Source organism: Cebus imitator, unplaced genomic scaffold (genome assembly GCF_001604975.1).
Source record: "Cebus imitator isolate Cc_AM_T3 unplaced genomic scaffold, Cebus_imitator-1.0 Scaffold415, whole genome shotgun sequence".
In the NCBI taxonomy this organism is placed as follows: domain Eukaryota; kingdom Metazoa; phylum Chordata; class Mammalia; order Primates; family Cebidae; genus Cebus; species Cebus imitator.
In genome coordinates, this window is record NW_016107730.1 from 950,779 (window position 1) to 959,117 (window position 8,339).

At 44.7% G+C, this 8,339-nt stretch overlaps 1 protein-coding gene across 1 annotated transcript in view; it reads left to right on the forward strand.

The window, feature by feature from the left end:
* Positions 1-1,350: 1,350 nt before the first annotated feature.
* LOC108289827 (signal transducer and activator of transcription 5B) overlaps positions 1,351-8,339 on the forward strand; it is an 82,373-nt gene continuing 75,384 nt past the window's right edge. Inside the window, exon 1 of the mRNA XM_017509416.1 lies at positions 1,351-1,531. The gene's annotated coding sequence lies outside the window, so the exon portion shown is untranslated. The remainder of the gene's footprint in view (positions 1,532-8,339) is intronic.

An 8,339-nucleotide genomic window follows, 5' to 3' on the forward strand; every position in this document is an offset into this window, starting at 1 on the left:
AAAAAAAAAAAAAAAAAAAAAAAAGGAAGAGAAACATGGAGAACATGGAGCGCCTGAGTGTCAAAACATCATGGGCAGTTGACTGTTGACTGTCAGGGAGGTTGCCAGAGAGCTCAGGGTTGGTTGGTGCATCCATCCTGCTTCCTGCTTCCTGCTCTGGCCTCCAAGCTCCCTGAACCTACTCTGTGCAAAGCACTGTGCCAGGTGTTGGCCCAGAGTGTGAGACTGGAGCAGTGGCCTGGGTAAGGGAGAAAAGCTTTTTAACCAGCTGGAGACCTTTGTGGCTGGTGTCATTCTGGAGGTGAAGAGAAGGTGGCTGGAAAGAGCTACCCAGGGAGGATGATGGGAGAACCTGCAGCTCTGGGCCATCTCTGGACATGAACGTTTTGCATACACACAGGGCAGCTGTGTGTGTGTCTGAGTGGGGCCGGGAGGGGTCCTTCTCTCTCTCTTTTGCCCCCTGCAGCTGGGCTTCTGGAGCTTTCCTATGTCTTGCTTTAGTGCTAACCCTTGGAGGGTTGCCAGGGAAACCGCTGGCCAGCTCCGGGAGAGAGACGTAGCAGAGGGAGGAGACTGGGTGACTCAGGCTGGCTTCCCACACACCGCAACCCCCTCCCCAGTACATGGAAAGGATCTGGGAGACCCCCTTCCCTTGGATCCTAGAGGTGACCCTGCTTATTCTTTCTTCTCTGAAGAGAGCGGTCCCTCCCGCAGCTCTGACTAGTGGGAGCCTGCCAGATTTCCCCAGGAAGGGAACTGGCCCCAGGCACCCCGTCCCCCGTAGGTTCACCCTGGAACAGCGGACAGGTGCATTCAGCCTGGGCGAATGTGAACTCCTGCCGTGCCCATGCAGGCGGGGGAAGCACCGGCTGAGATGCCCTCCTGGGGCAAACTCAGGATAATTATTGATCGGGACCGCTGTGGACTTCTGACCTCGGCCTGGGAGGGAGAGGACCCGGAACACAGGCCTGGGCTCCCAGGGAGGGAGGTGGGCGGGCCGCAGAGGGGGCCAATCAACACGACCACGACAGTGCGCCCTTGCCCTGCTAGTGGTGGTCGACCCAACCCAAACAAAGCAGCATGTGCTTGTGGCGCGGGGCCCGCTGGGGCGCCGAGCGGGGAAGACACCCCTACCTCCGCAGAAGGGGGGTGCGCGCGGCGCCGGCCCCGGCCCCGCCGAGCGCGCAGCCACCTCAGGTGCGCCGTGGGAGGTCGGGTCCCTGCGGGACGGCCGCAGAGCGGGCGCTAGGGGCCCAGGGCTGGTGAGCACGCGCGAGGCGGAACCAGGAAGCGGAGCGCGCGCGGGACTGCCGGCGGCGCGCGTCTCCGGGCCTCCGCGTGCGAGCGGCGCGCGCGCCCCCGCGGGCCCCAGCGGGAGGAGAGTCGGCGGCCGGAGCCGTCACCCCAGGCGGGGACAGCGCAGGCGACTCCTCGCGGCGGCCCGGCCGAGGGAGGGAGGGAGCGAGCGGGCAGGCGGGCGAGCCAGACAGCGGGGCCGGAGCAGCCGCGGACGCCCGAGGGGCCGAGCGAGGTAGGAGCTGCGGGCGAGCCCTGGGCCCGGGGTCGGGGGAGCCAGGCCGGAGAGCCAGCCCGGATGGGGCCCGCGCTCTAGTCGCCAGCCGCCCGGCAGTGCCGCGCCGCCGCCATCTCTCCCGGGCCGCGGTGGCTGCGCCTTGGGCGAGGGGCGCGCACGGGGAGAGGGGGTCCAGGAGGGCTGCCGGGGAGGCTGGGGGAGATGCGGGGCGCGCGAGGGGGGCGTGCGGATGCCGCGGCGCGGCGTGGGGCGTGCGCTTTCGAGGCTGTGTGCGCGTGTGCCCGAGTGGGTGTGTGAGGACCCCGCGCCGACCCCTAGGAGCTTAGGGGGCTACTGTCAGCCGCCTCACACCTTAACGTTGCAATTCCGAATAGCCCCAGCCGTCTCCTTGCTTTAACTTCTTTTTTTCAACAGAGGTGCCCGGACTCCCAGGGATAAGATGAACCTGCGGGGGTGCCTGGTGCAGTGGGGGGCATTAGCAAAGCTTCAAGAAACAGGGCCTTATAAGGAGTCAAGACAACAAATACGAACGTTTTGATATGACTCTGGGGGGCGGGATCCCACATCAGGACCCGCCAGGCCTGGGCACACTGTGCGTGTGCCGGTGGGATGCAATGTGCTTTTTCTTTCTAGCCAGGGGTAAAGGGTTAAAAGTGCTCCTGGTGTCGGGGGTAGATATGGAGAGTCGAAGGGGAGTTGTTGTATCACAAAAGCTGGTCTGAGGCTAAAGGAATCTGGCATGTTGGTCAGGGTGATCAAAGAGGAAAGAACTTGAGTGGAGCAAGAGGCGTTTGCAAACACTTGTAGCCAGCAGTGATGGAAAAGGCAAAGAAGAAAAACAAGTGCCAGCTCTTAGGAAGACGGGATTAATGAAAACCACAAGAATTTTAAAGGCTGAAAGAGATAGGGATTCTCTGTTTCCCAAAGAGCCAGGGTCAGTTCTTTTCTTCTTGGGCCCTGTGATCCCGCCATACCTTCTATTGTGCCAAAAGTGGGTCAAAGAATGTTAGAGCTAGAAAGGAACCCAGCGATGATGCCACATTCTTTTATTGTACAAATGAGGAAACTGAGGCCCAGATAGGTGGAGTAAGTGGACTGCTTAGGAGACATGATTGTTGAATAGTCGATTCATGCTCTTCCCAAAGCACCAAGCAGTGTATAGTTCTCCATCTAGATGCAGTTCCATACATTTTCTCTGCAGTGCCCTCAGGGAATGCCTGAATGCCCTCAGGGAATGGCCTCTGAAAGGGCCAGCCTGACACCGAATATCATACTTAGGCTTATGTCATTTTTTTCAGTCTTCAAGTGGTGTTTATGGTCTGCTTGTAGCTTAGGTTTCCAGAGCTATTGGATAGCTGCCTGGGTCATAATAAGCCTTCAGCTGTTGGGTCTACATTGTTTCAAATAATTTTGTTATCATTCAATTAAGATCATAGAATTTTTCGTCTTTCCCCAACATTCTGTTAGTGTCCATTTGCTTAGATTATATTGCGTTGTATTAATTCCCTGTCAGTTCCTAGGTGAGGGTGTATTTTATTGAGTGTGCCTTTCATGTTTTAAAATTTCATTTTGTCACACTGTAAATATTGGATTGGTACTGATCATTTCAAATGGGGAGAATCTTATTGATTGATTTTATTTTAAGGCTTCGGCTGTTTGTTTATTCATTTGGGTACCAGTTTCTGTCTCATGGAAGATCACAGCTGTTAGAATGGACAGGGCTAAATGAGAGAAGGGGCTGCTGATTTTAAGAAAAACTTCCTATGTGGCAGTTTGTGATATCTGTTATGTTTAATTAAAACAACACCACACCGTGGGTCAGGTAAGTGCATTATCTAGTAGGTGGCTTGTTTTATACTGTAGCCTCTGGAAGATGAAATTTTAAGTTCCAGGTTGAGACACAGGGAAGGAATGGAGAGATTTTTTTTTTTGGTAAAGCAAACCATCAGAAAAAAGAAAAAGTTGATTTCTATCACCAGCAGTTTAGTTATTGCACAACTTGGAGCTAAACTCTCTGCAAAATCTTTACTGTATACCCAAGTAAATAAATTATCCCATCTTCTCATTAGTTCTCACCTTTTCAGTACTTGTATTTTTTGCCAACAGGATATTAATATGGATTGTGTTAAGAAATTGAAGGTGGATATGTTTCTTAAGTGTGTACTTCATAATATGTATGATAGTAGGAGAAAAATGTGCTATCATGGTTTGGAGTGTTACAACATAAATATTTTGGTCAACACTTCCTATCCTGCTCTGACTTTTCATCTCATCTCCATTTTCTTCCTTTCAGTTGATTGTTTTTATGTCATTTACATATGTAAAAGCCACATCAAGCCTAAAGTTGCCATTTATTACCTTTTGATACTTAGGTCAAGTTTTTTCAAATCATAGTATTGTTAGTATTCAAATTACCGGTAATTTGTGTTAGGCTTATATATTATGAATCCATTTGTTGTGGTTTATTTGGCTTGTTGTTATGTACGTAGGTGACACAAGTCGTCTTATTGTAAAAAGAAAGATGTTTTAAGTAGGTAAATAACATGCTCAAGATTAGATACAGGTTGCAGGTGGAATCAAAGGAAGCCTAACTATTTTCTTGCCCTCCAAACATGCCTGTATCTCATAAGGTTACTCACAGATTTCTGGACATTCTATTTGTGACACATTTTTTCCCTTTGTATTAAGAGTGTAGATTACCACATTATTCCTACAAAAGGAAGCAAAATAACCCTAGTTTATATGATTTTTCTGATAATTTGAAACTTATTCTTTTAAAAAGCTATCTGGCAGTTCCAGGTTGCTGAACTCTTCAGAAGAATATCCTTTTATTTGTTTGCTACAATAAAGTATCAGACTACTTTAACTGTGGCACTTAATAAAAATAACGCTTAAAAGTTAGCTCTTCAAATGTGTGGTATTTAAAGGAAAAAAAATTTTAATTCTGAGATTCGTGAATAGAACTCTTCTAAAATCATTTTTCCCCCCTGCAATGTTGAAAACACCACAATTTTATACTTACTTCTGGGAATAAGAAAGTTAAATTTAACAATCTAGTTTCCATCAATCAGCCAGTTTTTGTACTTAAATTTAAGTTGTAAGCATCATAGTGATAAACATTTTTTAGAAATTGTGTTCACTCTTAATTATAATGGCCTTATTTGAAGTAAAATCTTTTTTTTTGTTTTTTTAAAGAAAAAGATGGAGTTTCACCATGATGCCCAGGCTGATCTTGAACTCCTGACCTCAGGTGATCCACCACCTCAGCCTCCCAAAGTGCTAGGATTAGAGGCGTGAGCCATCGAGCCCGGCCTGAAGTAAAATCTTGACATTGGATGTTTTGTTAATGATGATCCTCTGCTACTGGAAAGCTATGCTAGTTTGGAGAAGATTTTACACATCTAAATCCATACTGTTTAGAAGAGTCATTTACAGGTATTAGATTTTTAGTGGGTTGAATGAGACCCTCACTTTGAATGGTTTCAGAGTTTAAATGACGTTTTATTACTTTGTTAGTTTGGGTCACACCCATGACTTCCTTGGAAGGTATCTTTGAGGTTTGGTTTCCTTTTTTTTTTAAATGGTAATATTGGGGTGGGGGTGCTTCCTGTTTGTATTTTCAAAATTAGGTCCACATGTTAACCTTCTTGTAGTGTCACATTTTTATTTTAAACTTATAAAGACAAACATCAAATGCCATGTGGTTTGTCTGTGACCCGTGGCGCTACTTTACTGAGTGAAGCCTGAATATCCAGTCTGGAAGGCAAGATGTTCTTGTCTTTCCCTTACTCTCTTCAAGGTTTAACAGCCTTGCAAGGAGTTTTAGAAGAGCAAGGAAAGCACAATTAACAGAAAAATGGAGGTGCTGCTCTCTTGTTTCCTCGAAGGTACTTGGAAAAGGTACAGCAGTAAGATAGAGTTGAAACGTTATGTAGAGCCTTGAATGTCGGTGCTTCAAAGAAGATTTGCCCTAGGTTTACGTGAGAAAGAATCCCATGTATTATATGAAGTAGGAATGGTAGCCATCTTTCTGGACTAGCCTAAAAGCCATACACAGTGTCATGGAAAAGAATTAAGAACGAGGAGAAATTTAGCAGAGCTCAAGAGGAATCACCTTCAGCCTTAAAACTCTTCTCTGACTCTCTCAGATAACTTTTAAGTGGTCGGTCACTTTTATTTATTATTATTATTATTATTTTTTAATTTAATTTTTTTTTTTTTTTGAGACGGAGTTTTGCTCTTGTTACCCAGGCTGGAGTGCAATGGTGCGATCTCGGCTCACCGCAACCTCCGTCTCCTGGGTTCAGGCAATTCTCCTGCCCCAGCCTCCTGAGTAGCTGGGATTACAGGCACGCGCCACCATGCCCAGCTAATTTTTTGTATTTTTAGTAGAGACGGGGTTTCACCATGTTGGCCAGGATGATCTTGATCTCTTGACCTCGTGATCCACCCACCTCGGCCTCCCAAAGTGCTGGGATTACAGGCTTGAGCCACCACGCCCGGCCACTTTTAATAAAAACTTTGGAAAATAGGTTAAATGGAGCCTCGAGAAATATGTATAGATTGTTTTGATGATTAAAGCAAATGTTCTTTTCCTTGCCTTTAACTTGCTTTATTCTAAGGAGTGTAATGACTAGATAGACTCCTAACTGAACAGACATTCAGATGTGTTTGCAGTTTAGGGGGAGTTTACCTCTTCTAACTTTTCATTTAGTAAATGACGTTACTAAGAGTAGTATTGCCTTAGCATGGTGCACAGTTTTGTACAATTCGATTTGCAAATGAAGTTAATGCTTGGAGTATCTTGACTTCCCGTTCCCCTAGTGCGCCAATATTCAAGAAACGAGAAGTTGAGAAGTTGTAATTTGTCACATATAGGATGTTTCCTTCTTTAGGTTTATTCATAATAACAATGTCCATTTTCACATGTATGATACCACTGAGATGATGAATACCTGTATTGATTGATAAAGAACATTTATCTTTTTCTACTTTCTTTTGGAAGCTAGCTTGCAAAACCTACTACAACATACACTCTTCATATATTCTTCTGTTACCTTTGGCACCCTGAATAACCTTTTAAAAAATTTTTGCACCTTTCTATTATGAAGAGAAATAGCTTCATATTCTATGCTAGTTTTTTGAGATGCTTGTGCTGACTCATTTTTAAAAATTATACTAAGATGTAGAGCATAGTTTGAGAGCAGTAATGAGATTCTCAGAAAATATGAAAACTTTCCTTTCTGACTAGTTAGAGAAAGGTTGGGGAAGACAAGGGGAAATACATCAATGAGCCAATCACTTGTTGTTTGTTGGGATTAATTTTGTGACTAATATTTTTAATGCCCATCAGGCTAGTAAATGTGAATTTGGCTTTACCCTGTAATGATAACAGGACAAACCCAACAGGTTTCTAATATTGCTTGTTTTCCCCTGGTAGGGGATTTCTTTGCATATGGGAAATCAGGCCAAAGTTGCCAGTAACAACCACATCCATGATTTGTATTAAAAATAACTATTCATCATACTGGGCTAGAGCTCTGCTTAATGTGGCTCACCTGGGAAGATGTTCTGATTATGTCTTTAATCATTATGATGCCACCTTTCAAGAAGTGAGCAATTAGGAAGTCCTTCAAATTATGTTCAAAACCCAGAGTTTGAGAAAATGTTCCCATGCCTTCAAGTATGAAGATAATAAAAATATGACCTAATGCTTACTGTTCACTGACAGACATTGTTTTCAGCTCTTGCCATGTTTTAACTCGTGATTCTCAGAGGAGTGGGTATGATTCCTAGATGGAAGATGAAGAAATGACCACAGAGAAGTTAAGCAACTTGTCCAAGGTCACATTGCTAGCTGCATCCCTATAGTATACGGCAAAGGCGAGCCGGCCACTGCCACTTTGTTGTAAGACATTTTGTTTCTTTCAGGCTTATATTTCTTTATTTGTGTTCCAAAATGGACTCTTCTTGGTTTTTGAATAGAGAATATTTTTATATGTTTAGGATTTTTTTTAACGTTGATGAAGATGGTTACAAATATTTTTCCTATTAGAGTATATAAGTCTGGTGGAAATTATATTAAAGCAGAGAAAGTCTTAATTTGTATGATAAGTTGTCTTTTGTTCTTCCCCTAGCATTACCATATGCATCACAGAAGAAGAGCTATAAACTGTTTCCTTGGCCTCTGTTTACAAACCAAAGGATGATTTGTGCCAGTGTAGTGGGTTCATGTTGACATATGCGTCTCTACCAATAACTCAGCAGTACAATGCATTCTATTTACAACTTTATTTTGAGGGGATTTCTGGTCCTATTCTTGTTTTATTAAAGCTTTTTAGAGCTATTAGTCATGATTTCTGAGATAGATTTAAGAATTTTACTTATTTGGGCTAATTTATTATCATTATTTATTTATTTATTTTTTGAGATGGAGTCTCACTCTGTTGCTCATGCTGGAGTGTAGTGGTGCAATACTGGTTCACGGCAACCTCCGCCTCCTGTGTTCAAGTGATTCTCCTGTCTCAGCCTCCCAAGTAGCTGGGATTACAGGTGTGTGCCACCATGCCCAGCTAATTTTTTATCTCTTTAGTAGAGACAGGGTTTTGCCATGTTGGCCAGGCTGGTCTTGAACTCCTGACCTTGTGATATGCTCGCCTCAGCTTCCCAAAGTGCTGGATTACAAGGGTGAGCCACTGCACCCAGCCTATTTGGGCTGATTTTTAATGCAACTGAACTATTGTGTGTCTAGAGCTCTGCAAAGGCCATTAGAAAATAGTCTCAGAATTTTTTTTTTTTTTTTTTT